This window comes from Aphelocoma coerulescens, chromosome 2 (assembly GCF_041296385.1).
Source record: "Aphelocoma coerulescens isolate FSJ_1873_10779 chromosome 2, UR_Acoe_1.0, whole genome shotgun sequence".
Lineage (NCBI taxonomy): Eukaryota > Metazoa > Chordata > Aves > Passeriformes > Corvidae > Aphelocoma > Aphelocoma coerulescens.
In genome coordinates this window covers 108,184,451-108,200,038 of record NC_091015.1, presented here as the reverse complement: position 1 = coordinate 108,200,038, position 15,588 = coordinate 108,184,451, and the positions used below count along the sequence as shown (strand labels likewise).

The 15,588-nt window shown below is 36.5% G+C and overlaps 1 long non-coding RNA gene across 1 annotated transcript in view; it reads right to left on the bottom strand.

Moving 5' to 3' along the window:
- The window catches only part of LOC138105856 (uncharacterized), a 49,175-nt gene extending 43,123 nt beyond the window's left edge, over positions 1-6,052 (bottom strand). Inside the window, exon 1 of the long non-coding RNA XR_011148742.1 lies at positions 5,844-6,052. This is a non-coding gene — a long non-coding RNA (uncharacterized lncRNA). The remainder of the gene's footprint in view (positions 1-5,843) is intronic.
- Between the last annotated feature and the right edge of the window lie 9,536 nt (positions 6,053-15,588).

Below are 15,588 nucleotides of genomic sequence, written 5' to 3'. Positions count from 1 at the left end.
TCTGCAGCTGCAGGTGACACACAGGTGGGGCAGAGGAAAACCAGTAACAAAAGCAGAGGAGCAAGAGAGAAAAAGTGTAGCACAGGGTGCCCAGCCTCCTGCACCAAGGGTTTGGGAAGCAGCAAGTGCAGCATCCAGCAAAAGGGGAGGTGAGACCATGATGGGGGAGGAGAGGCGTTGGACTGATATTGAGCTCAGAGGAACGGAGTTCTCTCGCAAGGTGTTTGATTTTTTAATTCTCTGTCTTTTATAACCTGAATCAGTGATGAAAATTTGTATTAACTAGAAATAATTACGAAAAGATTCTTCGCTGAGCTATTTTTGCCTGCAACAATGTGTTGTGTAATACAGATATTATGCCCATATCTAGCTATCATCTAGATACCAATGTTGTATGACTTTTAGAGCTTGAGTCAAGTTTTTATTCCATTTCATGCCCATTTCTCATGACTACCATTATCAACTGAGAGGAACACAACTTCTGCTCAGTCCACTCAAATGAAAAAGAACCCAAAGTGCCAAGTTCAGGCTAGGTGTAAAGAGCTAGCTGTAAAGAACAGGGATTTTCCTGTCCCAGTATAGTCAGGGTGCCCACATAAGCTTCAGCTCATCCTCTGCCATATCATTCTCCTTGCTATTAGAGATCTCTTAAATTATGGCTTCTATCACCTGACTGGTTGATAGGGAAAAAAAAGAAAGCTTAAAAACCTGAAAATTTATACAAGCAATAAATAGAAATTTCAAACATTCTATTTTGCTGATAAACACAGAACTAAAGCAGTATATATAAATTCTAAGTTGGAAAGAAGCTGTCAATCCTACTTCACCAGTGTTTTGCCATACAATCAGTTTTACAAGCCTCAAGTCACTAAAGTCACAGTCCTTGTACAGTTTTTTTTTCTAAATCTTATAACATGAGTTTATGTGTGAATGCTCATTTGTTGGAAATTTATTAGAATGCCAGCATCCAAGGATATTTACAGAAGTCAGCTCTCAGAGAACTACATAAGACAAAATACATCATCACACCTCTCAGAAACTGCATTTTCACTTGCATTTCTGGACTTAAATTTTTGTCATGTATTTGGATCTAGAAATGAGAGACTGTAACTGTAATATGTAAACAATGAAAATAGCGGAAACTTGAAAGCACTATAGGATTAGCTATAAGAATTAGAATCTGTTAGAAGTAACTAAGAATAAAAAACCTGAGTGGTTTATTTCACTTTCATATATACTTTTGGGTTCAGAAATCAACTTACATAATTTACTAGCACAGCATTAGAGATTTAAAGGGACTCTGTAGTGCAGTTGCCCATTTGTTGTGAGTACATTTTGCTGTCAGCCTACAAGGACCTGCAACTAAAACAGTAAATAGTCACCAAGTGCCTTTGTGGACATAGGCATAAACTCCTGGGAGCTGGTAAGCATGGACATGAAGAAAACCCACAATGTAGAGGGACTTCTTCCACTTTTCATACTAAACATATCCTAACCATACACCTCTCAGGAAGTCAGATTCTCCATGTTCATCTCATGAGTATATTCACTGGAGACTTCCATCTAGGGCAGAGTCCATCTTTTTCTGCTTCCTAGAAGTTCAGTCATTGGTGAGTACTTGGAATCCACCCCTTCCTCCGAGCTACTGGTAACATGATCAAACTCAGCATAAAAGTTTGCAACTATTATGTATTAGAGTGCATTTGGATAAAATCTGTATCATTCCAATAGGTTCATTACTAACTTTAATTTCATTTTAGAACCAGCTTCTTTCCCTCCCATAGTGGTACTCAAGATGTATTCCTAAAATAAATAGTTTGACATGCCACATAGAGATAATTAAAGCTCTCATAAACATGATGATCTTAATAATGACTTAATTCTACATAAAAATATTTACTTAGAATAAGTTAAAATCACTACCATACAAGCAGGATTTTGTCTACTTTTAAAAAATCCAAATTTAATCCATTCCCTTCCTCCTCCTCTGAAAAAGCAATTAAGATAGCAGCATACACAGTCTAAGAAATCTTCATTACATCAAAAGCCCAAATCATATACTAGTTAAAATCCAGAATTAAAGTTAAAATAACATGCCAGAAATTTCAACTGTAAGAATTGGAGTATTTCGTCTTGGATACAGAAATGAAGATAGTTTTATATTTGTCATAGGCAGGAGGGGACTGGGGGATAAAGTACATTGATAGTAGGTAAATTTAGTGCTAGATTCAAAAGTCATGAAGATAATACTTCTGCACTTGAAAAAAAAATTAAAATTTCAGTTTTATACCCCACAGTACTGATGTTCAATGTTACAGCCAATGTAGCTTTAAATATATTTTTACCCACATCATAGCTCATTTCCTTTCCAGAGATGCTCATTTCTAATTAAGAAAAAAAGGTGCTCACTATGGCTTCTAAAAAAATAACAGTGATTAAAAAAATAGGATTTAAGAATTTAATTAATAAGATGACATTAGAGTGTTCCAAAGGATTACCGTGGTGACTTCAACTATAAAAGTAATTTTAAAAAAATGAAACTTTAAAAAAAGTGGAAGATACTTAAATTTTTAAGACAACCATTGGTAAACATGGCCTAGGAGAAATTTTGCATCAGGCAAATGTTTTGCTGCATTTTGGGGATTTATTGGGAATATTAGGGATAGGGTTAAAATAGAAAGCAAGAGAAAGCCCCTTCAAGGGCCTGACAAATCTTAGTGGGAGCTTCGAAAACCTTTTTTCCAGCAGAAAATGTGTGGATACTATTAAAGTAGTGAAGAAGAAAAAGGATAGATCTGCAGGTGCATTGGGCCTGGGAAGAAGCAGCCAAGGAAAAAAGCAGGCTGCAAAGGGACCTGTCCCAGGAGAAAGTTTGCATCAGGACCATGCATCCAGGGCTCTGTAGATTTGTTGGGATTATTTATAGAATGTGTATTAAGGCAAAGTGAAAGCCCTCATTCTCCTGCAAGTGAAGCTATCAAGCACTTGTACTTTTAATAGTGTGCTTCCACTGCTTCTAAGCTGAGGGAAGCTTTCCTTCACTTATTGAAATATGGGGGGGAGGAAGTCTGAGTTTAAGGTAAGGTTGCTCTCATGTGTCACCAGGTCAAGCTCAGCTATGTTAGCTGTATTCTCAGAACAACCCAGTCATCTCAATCTTGGTGGACTTGACCTTTCCTCTGATGCCCTTTCATACCAATATTCAGCTGTCAAAAAAAAAAAAAAAATAAGGCCACTGGCCCTTTGACTTAATATTCATCAGTCTGTTTTGCATTTTCAGCAGTTAAACTCGTTGCCTTTGGTCATTTTATTCTATAAATTTTGTCCTAGGACAGAAACAGAACGGGAGTTAGGAAGCCCTGTTTGTTCGTTGCAGTTTAATTCTCGTTTTAGTTACAGTGGCATCAATCTGGTATGTTAAATAAAATAGTGAAGTTATTATAGCGAGTAGTGGCTGAAAACTAATTCACATTGCGTGAGTCATAGCAAATGACAAGGTGTTTAAAACAGTTCCTAAATCAACTCTCCTCTGTCCTGAAAGGCATTTTAACCTGTATCATTATGTCACTACCTATTAATTGGTTCAGTACCAATAAGAAGCAGCACTACTGGAAGATAGATTGTAAGGGGTCTTCCTATCAGCAGTCATGCTTGTTACAGCCTGGTCTTTCCAAAACCATGATTCCCTTGTTTCCTCTTCCTGGGGTTCTCTGCTGGATGCTACACAAGCTTTTCCTTCAGTAACCATGGGAACCAAACCCAGAGCATCACTTGGTATGCAAAGGATTGACCAGTGTTTTTTAACTTACAGTGATGCTTTGTTTTAAGGATCCAGGGCTATTAACATAAATGTTTTTTACAGATTAGTGGTTTCCCTACCTGAAAAACACAGTAAAGGTCAGCTGTTGAAAATATTAATTCTGCATTTCAAGCAGAGATTTATAGTTCTGTGTAGAAAACTGTCCTTTTCAGTGAATAACTGCAGCAGTAAAAAAATAAAACCATCTATCATGAACACATGAATTTTTTAGTAATCCCATGACCAATTTAAACAATGCATCCCTGAAAATGGAAATCTTGAGTTCTCTTTCTGTGTAACACATTGGCTGTTAATCTTGTTTGAGACAATCAAACCACCTGTGCCTCAGTCTCTGAGCATTAACATCAAGTACATGAATACCTGGTTGCTGGGCCATTTCATCCATTCAGGTTTGTTAAGCTCATTTCCCATACAGAAGTAATACAGAAAAAAATTAATATTAAAAGTTATGATTGCTCATAGTGAGATACCATGGCAAAGACATCTTGAACATAAATATATCCTGTAACCTACAAAACCTCCTGAGTAGACACAACTGGATATCTAAGAAAAATGTGTTATCATCTGAAATTTATTCCATATTCTCCTCTTTGTTTGGACCATAAATATTCCAAGCACAGTCTCTTGCTCCATTTGAGTTTCCATTGCTTGACTGGAAAAAAAGCTTGATTTGTATTTTTCCATTTCAAAAAAGTTTTGCTTATGTTGAATTTTTGAGAAAGACTCAAAACTACCAACTAGATTGCATTTAAATTACTGATCTACTCTTAACACACGCTATGAACAAGCATTACATAGATGTTATGTATATATATATATATATATATATATACACACAATACACAGGTAGACTATATCAAGTGAAATCTGAGGTCATTTAGGCAAATTTCAAGTTTATCTGTATGGTTATTTTCTGTTTTCCAACAAATGCTTAACTTACAAAAGGTGACATGATGCAGACACCTTTGCATTAACAAATAGTATCTTGCTGTCACCACAAAGCATAAATTTATGGGCAAGGGTGCTAAAATCCTGCTTTTACTCTGCAAAAATGTAAACCAAACATTTTTAAATAGAGTTCTAGCACTATACACTTATTGCATGGCTTTTTATAATTGTTGTTGTTGTTACAATGTCAAGGCTAATTTCTTACAGGCCAGTAGCTGTCAAGCCTGCATTTACTTTGATTCTAATGCTGCCTTCTAATCAAGGAGTCAAATCAAAGTTCACAGGACCAAGTTAAGAAGTCAGGAAGAAAGTATTTAAAATTAAGTTGATGTGGTAAAAACACAAGCTCTTCAATGATGGCCTTTATCCTAGAGAAGGACATGTATTCATACCTGATGTCATCTAACAACTCAGAGGATTTCAGAGATGAAGGGTTTTATTTTCCTAAAATCAAAACCACTGGACAAAATCTTTATCCTATTGCTGGGACTAAGTAAATAGAATGAACACAAATATCAAATACTCTGTTTCTAATTTCCAACATCTTATTTCTATTATATTTGTAAACTGTTTAGCGTTGGTTTTTTGGGTATATGAATCTCCTTCTATCCTCAAGCATTACCCACCCTGCAACACACACACACCCCCTGTCCAAACCAATCTTGACAAGCACATATAACTGATAAACCATTCTTCTGTGTGTTGAAATAAATGTTGCTAGAATCATAAGCACCACTGTAGAGTAAAGTAACATACAGGGTAACAAAGCACCTCAGGAATTTTCTGTGCAATCCTTATAGGAAAGCATACCAATTTCTTTGTGGAAAGCATTTGGGAATTCATCCTTGTGTTACCACTTCCAATATCCCAGATCCGTGTACAAAGCACAAATTAGGCTTTTGAGAACACAAGGTAATAAATATCAGTACACTGTATCTTCTAGCGCTGGAGAAGAGATGATAGAGGGGGGAAAAAAAGCAAAAAGAACTTTCTAGACTCAGATCCCAAAATCAGAACTCACCCCCAACCCCCAAACCTGTGCCTTCATTGCATAGGGGCATATTATGGGATATACCTTACAGGATGATGTACCATGCAGGCCTTGTCTCTGGCTAGATACTTCAACCAACATAAAGACAACAATGTCATGTGACTTCGGTTTTTCTTCAGCAGAAAATCAAGCAGGCATGAAGCTATAATGCTTTTCCTGCAAATCTTGCAGTGCAGATGCAGGATGCACACCTGTGTGCAGGCAGATCTGGCCAGAGGTGATTGTCAAGAAATGTCAACACACCCTCCTGTAACGACAGAGGAACAAGGTCATGAAAGTCTGACTTCTTTCTTTCAATACTGTTATTGTTCCAGTATTTTTAACCAGTCTTTCCTCCTAGTCAGACAACTATCCTTTCTTCTATATTTTTTTGCTTTATATAGACCTGATGAAACATTATTATTCCCAGAGAGGAGATCTCAAGAACATCTTTGCTATGGATCCTATGCACCAAGCCTGGACACCCAAGGACAGGCTCTCACAATGTTTGGGTCCAAAGCAGTTCACGAGAATTACTGATCTTTAAATATCAATAACATTGTAATCTCTGAAGAAAATACAGTCAGGTTCACTTAGAATTTTTTTCCATACCCACCAGTGAAGAATATAGACAACTGACTGCAGAAGCAGAGCTTCTGTGTTTTCTGTGTGCTCTTCTTTCTTTTTTCTGTCACAGAACTACTTAAACTCCACAGGTTTCTTGTGTTCCCAGCAATTCACCTCCAAGCAAGGCACAAGAAGACTCAGGAGAACAGTTTACAGACCTAATGCAAGGTCAGCAACAAAGGATCTGATCATAAAGCAGTGGTTTTAGGGAAAAATATTTATCCCATTTGTCTTCTGTTTACTACCATCATTTAAGTCATTCTGTTTTGTGAGCTGGTCTCCAGAGGAACCATTTTCCTCCACACAGGGATTGCATATTCAACTCCTGCTGCTCCCATTGTACCAGTGCATTCTCTTTCATATGTTAAGTGCCATCAACTGTTATCATCAGCAGTTTCAAATAACTCCCCTATGAAAACTACAGTGTTATTATATATAGGCTCTAAATTTATTAGCTTATCATGAATGTCACTAGAAAATAATCTTTCTAAAGTGAGAGGTAAAAACAATATAAATGCAAGTAAAACAGCCCAGCTATCACTTAATCTTTTAGATAAAATATTGATTTTAAATGACAATAAAATTGGTTTTTACTGTCTTATCTGTAACATTGAGTTACATTCTAAGATTCCTCCATTGTTTTGAATTCACATAATGGTGCATACAGACATTTAAAAATCCATCCCATATGCAAACTCTGACCATCAGAATATTCACTTTTAGATGCACAAAACAAGTCATGACAATATACACGCTGCTAATTGTTGGCTCAACCTGGTGAAAAATGAGCTGGCATCAGGACGTTATATCCTCAAACAACAGAGGAGCTTATTCAAAGTCACATAACTTCCATGTTGTTAGTAAGAAACAAGTATCAGATGTGCTACAGAGGAGGGGAACCACTGGGGTTTTTTTCTTCCCTGTATCAGGGAGATACAAAGTCTTACAGCTGTCTTGAAAAAAAAAAAAAAACAGCATTAAAAAAGAAAACAAAAGAACTCTTTCCTTATTAGAACATACTGTGTGGGTTGTTTTCTAAAAAATCTCCCAAAAAGGAGTAATTTTGATTTTACAACATTTTGTCTTCAAAAGGAAGATAAAATCATAGAATCTTTAATGTTTGAAAAGACCTCTTAGACCACCAAGTGCAACTGTTGTTGGAAAATGTTCATCCAAGGACCAGAACAAAAAAGTATACCACATATCATGTCTCATATTCTGTAGTGATACAAACACAGTCTCATCTTCAAAAATTAATTCCACTAAATTCTCCTGTTATTTTTTTTTCATTTATTTTCATAATAACATTTGCAAACTAATTTCAGGTAATACATGAAAAGTAGCCATTTGCACAGAACTATGTGTAAAAACAAAGTGGGTATTTGCAGATTAATTATTTTAAACCAGTACAATTCATTAATTTTTTTTCACAGGCTTGAAATTCCTTCTACCTATGACAAGTGTGTGGTGAACCAGAGGCTTTCCTCAGGTTTTGCATTTCAACTCTTGATTTAGCTAAAGGATTACTAAAACCTTATTTAGTAACACAGCTTTCAGTTGCTTTCATACTGGTATGATTTTAAAAGATCTCTTACTCCTAGTTTTGACAAAATCATTCAGTACTTAAATTCCAAAGTTAATTTTGAGTGGCTGGTGTTTAAAATCTCCCCACTAATAAGGGAGAACTTTTGAAATTTGGCATGTATGACAGATATATTTCTTCCAAACTCTATTAAATACACAACATATTTTTCTTCTTAAGTATACTCGTCACCGACAACACAGAGAATGAATGCTCAGTTTCTAAATTTAACACATAATTCAGTCACTTGTCCAGTGTCAGAGCATACTTGTTTCAACAAATGCAACAAAAATATCCACTCCCTTTCTTCCAAACCCATAAAGCAAAAAAAGTATTACTAATTAATCCACTGAAACGTTTGTTGTTCTGAAAGACTAGATTTGCAAGTAGAAGTAGTATTGTGTGTCTGGTTGGTTTTCACTCAGTTAATTTTTTTTTTGTTTAGGTTAGGTGGCATATCAGAAAGGGGAAGGCAAGCTTTTGGACCCATGAACTCTCTACATCTGAAAGAGAAGCAGTAAAGTCCAAAAACAAATACATTTTAATCATAATTCCTTAGATTCTCCTGAGTCACAATCAAACTGCTTTAAAGAAAAGCAAGTTGGACACAGAGAGGCCATGCCATGGTCAGTTAACCCTTGAAATCCATGGAACACACAAAAGGCAGTAGGTGAAGAATACTATACTGTGATACAAAATTAGGGGTCCTGCAGAATCATTAAGTTGATGCTCCATGCTTGGTTTTGGATTGTGTTCACCCTTTGAGGATCAAGAGCAGGATGCCACAGATCTGTTCTGTGAAACATTCTCCCATTGGTAACTTCTTTTTTGATTGTGGGTGATGGTTTACTTTGGTGAAAAAATTGTTGTGCAGATCCATCTACATTTTTTTGAATGATGAAAACCACCATAATTCTTAGACCAGAATTCAGTGACTGGCTCAGAGTATTCTCAAGAAGCCACTCTCCAGTGTTGGTCTAATAGCTGTATTGTTCATCACTTCTCTATAAGGTCATAAAATATACCTTTAAAAATCCTAATTTTCTGCTTGATTCACATGAAAACAACTTTAGCATTTATGGGGGGAAAAATGCATATTAAAAAACAATAATAGTTATGGAACCTTTCTAAATATCCTTTCAAGAACAAAGACCTTGCCCAAATAATCGAAACCAGCAAAACATCTGCTACTGAAGAGATAAGAGCTAAATTTTTTCACTGTGTTTTAGATCCACAGCTAGAGAGTTTTGTGGTATATGGCATATGTTCTTTGCTTCCTATTAACACTAAAATTAGCCAGAACAATTTGCAAATCTGAAGGAAATGACACCATATCTTGCAATAGGACAAAGTGACTTTCTTTCCCCTCTCCCAGAGAAAAAAATGAGAGGAAAGGAAAATCTGGGCTCCACAGACAGCTTCACAAAAGAAAAGAGGAGAAGGAAATTATTATAGATTATTCTTGATTATAGAAAGAAAAGGGAAAAGAGATAGAATTAAACAGATAGAAAAGAGGGGGAAAGAGAAAGCTTTCCAGACTCAGTGCTCCATTTACCTTCTTCCCAGAGGTAGATTAAAACCTCAGTAGTTAGCCTCATATCAAACATCCCAGAAGTTCAACTCAGTAAAAATTCATGGGGTCAGATCCTTTTCTGTAACATACAAATCTTGCCCGAGATGTGTGTCTAGCTCATACACTGCATAATATTTTTATTTTCCATTCAACAGCAATCTCTTTGCTGTATCCCTTCTTGCACTGACCAGTAAATTTCACAGTGAGGAAAAATATGTCTTCAATATAGATTGGAAGTACAACATTATAGTCCTCTAACACACTGGGCAACAGGGAAAGTTTTAGGCTTACAGACGTCAAAAATAATGGGCAGAAAATAAATAGTAATTCTAAAGGAAAATACCATTGGTGAGCTTATGCCTTCATTTATTTTCTGGTTTTGAATTTTCTGCTGCTTACCAAACAGAAACATGGGGGATTTTTTGTCCAAAGAAGAAAATACATTTGTAGGAAAATGAAGGCTGCAGCCTTTTAGCAGATGTCACGTTAGCTTGATATACCCTGGTCATAAAGACAACAAAATAAATGATTATATATAAACAGCCCTCACACTGCTAAGAGTCTGCAGAAAAATGTACACAGAAAAAAATGATTCAGCACATTCATTGCCAGGTTTTAAAATGGCTTTACATAATTTAGTGAAATTTAAATACAGTTAAAGGGTAAAGCTTTGTTTCAGTATTTTCTCTTTTATAGACTAAGCAGAAAACCCCAAAAGAGAGCAGCTTTAATTAGCTTTATTCTATTCAGATTTAGAAATTAGAAAAATAGATGGCTGAGAATGTACCTGTTTTGTTTAGAATAAAAATAATTCCATAAATAACTTGGGTTTGCAGCATTTCCTAATGCAAATAGTGAACTCTGTGTGGCAGGAGGGCTTACATCAAAATAATCTAGTAAAGATTACCAAAACAGAGATGTTTAGGGGGTTAGATTTTTCTCATATTCCACTTTTATTTTCTCTTCAGTTTTGAGCAAGCCAAGTAATGCAGATCTCCTATCAAACAATGCCAAACAAATTTAGTTCTTCTGAAAACCACTACTCGCAATGAGCCCGTTTGTGCACTTGAGCTTCTCTCCTCAAGTAGTTCTCCCACCCTGTGCTGTGATGCCTTTTTAATGGGAAACCTAAATAATGTGAAGCAAACCTGGGGCAGGAAATCTGGGGGGTTTTACATCCAATTTAAAGCCTGAAGTAGCATAGAGCTCTAATTCTGGTTCAGAGTTACTTAAGAGTAGTAAATGACCCCATGTTCGCTCTTATTTTAAGAATGGGAGCAATGACTCTTCTGATCTCAGTAGAAAGAAAAATCATGGACAACTTTGGAAAGTTTCTCAGTATAAGTTGCCCACAGCTGAAGGTGCCTGTTCCTGGCTACATTTCCACAATATGTTCCCTACTGAGATGCCCCAGCACCCAGCACCCAGTTTGAAACACACCTCCTCAGAACTAACTCAGGCTGGAACTGTTCACCACATTAACTCAGCTGTAGCTGCTACAGGGGTTAAGCAGCTGCAGAAGGCACTGAAGCAAGGGGTACAGCATGCCCAGGGACTTTAGTCTGGACGTCACTGAAACAGTTCAACTCCCTTTAATGGCATTAGAATCATTAGCAACACTTTTAAATAATAACAATAGGTATTTCCTTTTCTGAGCTTTTCAAGCCACCACACAGATTCTGCTCCTGTCTCAATTGCAACTGAGTGAGTTGCAATTTAAAGTGAGTGACCTTTTCAGGGTGACAGATCAGCCACAGAGTGGGTTTTGCAGTGCCTTTAGTATTTTTTCTGTACACTGTCAGTGATGAACAAGACATCATACAAGCCTTGATTCAGAAAAGCACTTGTGCTGACCATTTAATCTAACAAAAGCACATACTGGCTTGTAATTAAAGGCACAGTCCAATACTTTACTATGTGTGAGATTGTTTACCACCATGCAAGGAGAAAGACAATCCAGTAAAACATATCCCTGCTTTGTGTCGAAAAAAGACATTCTCAGATTTAATCCTTGGAGTATGCTTGAATTTACTTCCAATTTTCACATTTTCCCTGAAGATGTTCTTAACAGGTCTTATTTTCAACTGCACTGGGGACAATCAAGTCAAAGACTTCTTCAGGCAGCTCTTCATAGTAATTTCTTTATATTTAAGTATAAGAATCCAGCAGATTCATTTAAATAAAATACCCTCTCTATTATCCTAAAATCCACTAATGTCATTCTTCTGCTCTCAATTTCAGGAGCAATTTTGTTCCACATCTCATTATGCTAATAAAAGGGAAAACTTGTTTAACATAGAAAAATTTAAACTTATCAATCACATCAGCCTCAAGTAAATTGACATTGAAATCAAACTGCTCTACCACATCAGAGGTTCATCAAAAGAAACACTTAGAAAGAAAACTAGATTGTGGCAACAGAAGTAAAATACAGATATTTTAAAAATCATCTACCCATTAAACTGTATTTCTCCGCTTGTTATATTACTAAACCCAAACTGTTCTTGTGAAAAAAAGCTACTTAGAGGGGTCTTATGTAAGGAATATTATTGAAATAGCCAACCAATTCTTTTCAGTAAAGATTGGCATTGACTTGTAATGCCTATTTATGAAATTCTAGAGACTAGACAGATACCCTATGCCTGCAGTTCAAAAAAATTCACAAACAAACAAACAAACAAGAAAAACAACCAGAACTGATATTAGAAACTAGAATAGAACACTGGAAAATGCCATAAAGGAATAGAAAAGTGATAATGACTTTGGGATGAGGTGCTTGACAGCCTGTCCAACTCTGACAAGTACCAAATGCCACTCAGTTTCACAGATTACTTGTAACCAGATTGGTTACTTGAATCTCCACTGAAACAGATAATTTTGAAATATCTGCAAACCTGAAACATCTTTGAATGTTTCTGCCTATCTCCCAGTTTCTTCATCCCAGCCATCCATTACAGATCCTGGCTTTAAAAAGGAAATATTATTTTTATTATCTTATTACTGTGAAAAAGCTGCAGTTCTAAATTGGACAGTGTCAACTCAAGAAGCCAAAAAGTATCTGTACAATTTGTGTCCTTTCTAGGAATAGCCAACTAAGATCCCAAGTCAGTATCCCCACAAAGTAATAAATAGCGTTAATAAGAGGCAGTGTGAGCTGCATTCTGATGACTGCACCAGTGTGTCACAGCCCATAACTCTGGTCTGTAAATATCCACCTCCTGCAATGAACAGATCCCTCAATTCTCTGCACAGGTCCTTCTGTGACCACTGTACTGACCACAGTGATAAAACCAGAAACAGACAAAATGAGACCAGTGTGTGATTTCACCCAGGCCAATGCAAACTTTGACTAAAGAATGTTCTGTTCATCACCTTTCCTTCCTTATCCCACTAATAGGATACTTTCATGGAAGGCACTTGACAACAGTCTCCATTTTCAGCTTGTACAAATAGATTCAAATTGAGAGAAACTTGATAAGGTGTAAAGCTGGGAGAAACTAATATAGTTTGAAAAGTAAAGCTGCTTATACACTTTTGCAGATGTCTTTATGCTCACCAGCTTTAGAGAAAACATGAGAAGGCAGAAAACAGAGCAGCAGTTAGATACAGAGCTCCAAGAGTTTCATCCAGCCAATAATGGCTCTGGGAAGAACATGTCAACACCAGCCTCTGCCTTGGCAAGCATCCCATTCCCTCACACCACCCACAATGTGAGGGCAGAGGGAGGAGGAAGGAGACCCAGGGCAGTAGACAAAATTTCACAGAACTAAAATATACGCAATTTAACATCTTACACCAAACTGCACATTCTAGAAAATTCACCAAACTGTAAAGGTTGTCAGCTGGCTGGGATGTCTTTTTTTTAGATAATATGTAGAAAATGTTACTCAGAGTGTTTCAAGATTATTATTGCTGTTTTCTCCATTCCCCTGCCTGCCAAACTTTACCACTTGGGAGATGGTATTCATTCAGAGACACAGCAAGAAATCTATTATATTTGCTCTTGGTTTTTCCATCTAAAGTATATAAATCCTCCATAAAAGAAATACTTTCACTTTGTCTCTCTAAGAAACAGTTTTAAAAGTTGAGACAGAGAAAAATCTATGGAACAAAATGCAGAAAATTATATACTTTGACGTAAAAATGGAAAACATTCTGCTGTATACTTTTATACATTGTACTTTAAAAACATCATTCTAATTATCTGGTTTTTGGAATTGTGAAGTGCTGGCTGGAAAAAACACTCTTTTGGGGCTATCAGCTACAAAATAGAACAACAAATTGCAAGAATTATTGAGCTTTTGATGTTTGGAATGACTGAGACCTAGTTAAGGAAACAAGTACACTACTTTGATTACATAGCAGCCTCTACTCCATGTAGTCAAGTAGGACTATACTGTAAAACAAGACTTCAGACAACATAGTGAAAAATTAAATACAGTGTTCCTGCATCCTATCTGATAAGGCTCCTATATCCCATGTTATGGTCCATGGAACTTTCATGCTTTCTTGTGTCATCTACAGAAAATATTATGACATTTGAAGTGTCATAAAGACAGAGACACATCAAAAAATTATAGCAGATCCATTGTAATACCTTCAGTGCATAAATAGCTTATCTAAGTGTTTGCAATAAATGTGAGCTATCACAGCAAGCTTATCAGTTTTTCAACCCTTGATATCATACAGTCATGGGGGCTTTTGGCCAGATCAGAGAAGCCTTATGGTGCTATTAAGTCACTTTATGGTCAAGCCACAGTCTCACCATCACCATTTAACTCCTTCAATCCAGGCCAGACTGCATGATTGGAAGAAGCATTAATCAAAAGTCTTGAAACTGGAGCGAGTATAAGGGTTTGCTATGCCTAACTTCAAAAACCTGCTCTCCTAGCAGATCCACAAAGCTCCTTTTAGTATTGTTATACGCATGCAGAGTAATTATATTAATTTTACTAATTAGTCAGTATGGGTAAAACTGCTTCCCATCCCTTTCCCCATTATAAGCTGTTTGGAACTCCAGAAAAAGACTTAACAACTCTTGGTAAAATTTGTTCCTATTTGGATTCCATCCAAGCCAATTTACACAATTCCATTAAAGTACAGCAAACAAGGTTAGGCGTTAATGCATAACTGAAGCAGGCTTTATGCAGTCAACATGGATTGGATTCAGACTGGCTCTTTCCCAGAATTATGCTTTTAAAAGCTTATTTAGTAACAAATTACACAGAAGATAAACACGTAATTAACCAATCTTCCAAGAAGCTAACAATCAAAATACTCTGTGCTAAAGTATTAAACATATTATGTTGTTGCCTTCCATCACCATCTATCACTGTGGTTCCTCAGTATCCATGCTGTGTGACTTCCTGCCAAAGCCATGGTTAATTAATGTAAGTGCATGAAAGCATTTCTCAATTTTAAATTCCAGGTTTTGAGCACACAGCAATATGGAATGTAAGATGGAAAACAGATCAAGGAATGCTCCATATGTATGTTGTCATTTTCACAGTGCTCAAGTACGCTGATCACGAGCGTGAATGCATATTCAAACTGTGGGATATGAGTGGCTTCCAGTGTTAGTACCTGCATCAGTCACCTTCATACTGCTAGGAGTTCTCATTACCTCAAAATTAATACAAGGCCAAACTCCAACTGCTTTATTCTTATAGTTACATTAAAATCAAAGAGATGAGGCAACTTGGAGTCCAAACACATCTCTGTAAATTTTCATTAGATTAGACAGATAGATATTGGAGGCTAGTTTCTTGTTTCTGAGGAAGTTTAGGAATGAAACTGGTAGATTTTAAGGCAGTCACTTCTTGGTACACCCAGGAACAGGGTAGTGGGAAAATCTGAAGCAATTGTTCAATCCTTATTTTGCATGCTTTTAAGCTTAGAAAGAATCCAGATAGGAAAAGTAAAGATAGAAAAAAGTCAGAATAAGTCACATAAACCTGTCTGTATGGCCACATAAGGATTTCTCAACTTCAGGCTCAGCTGTGTCAGGT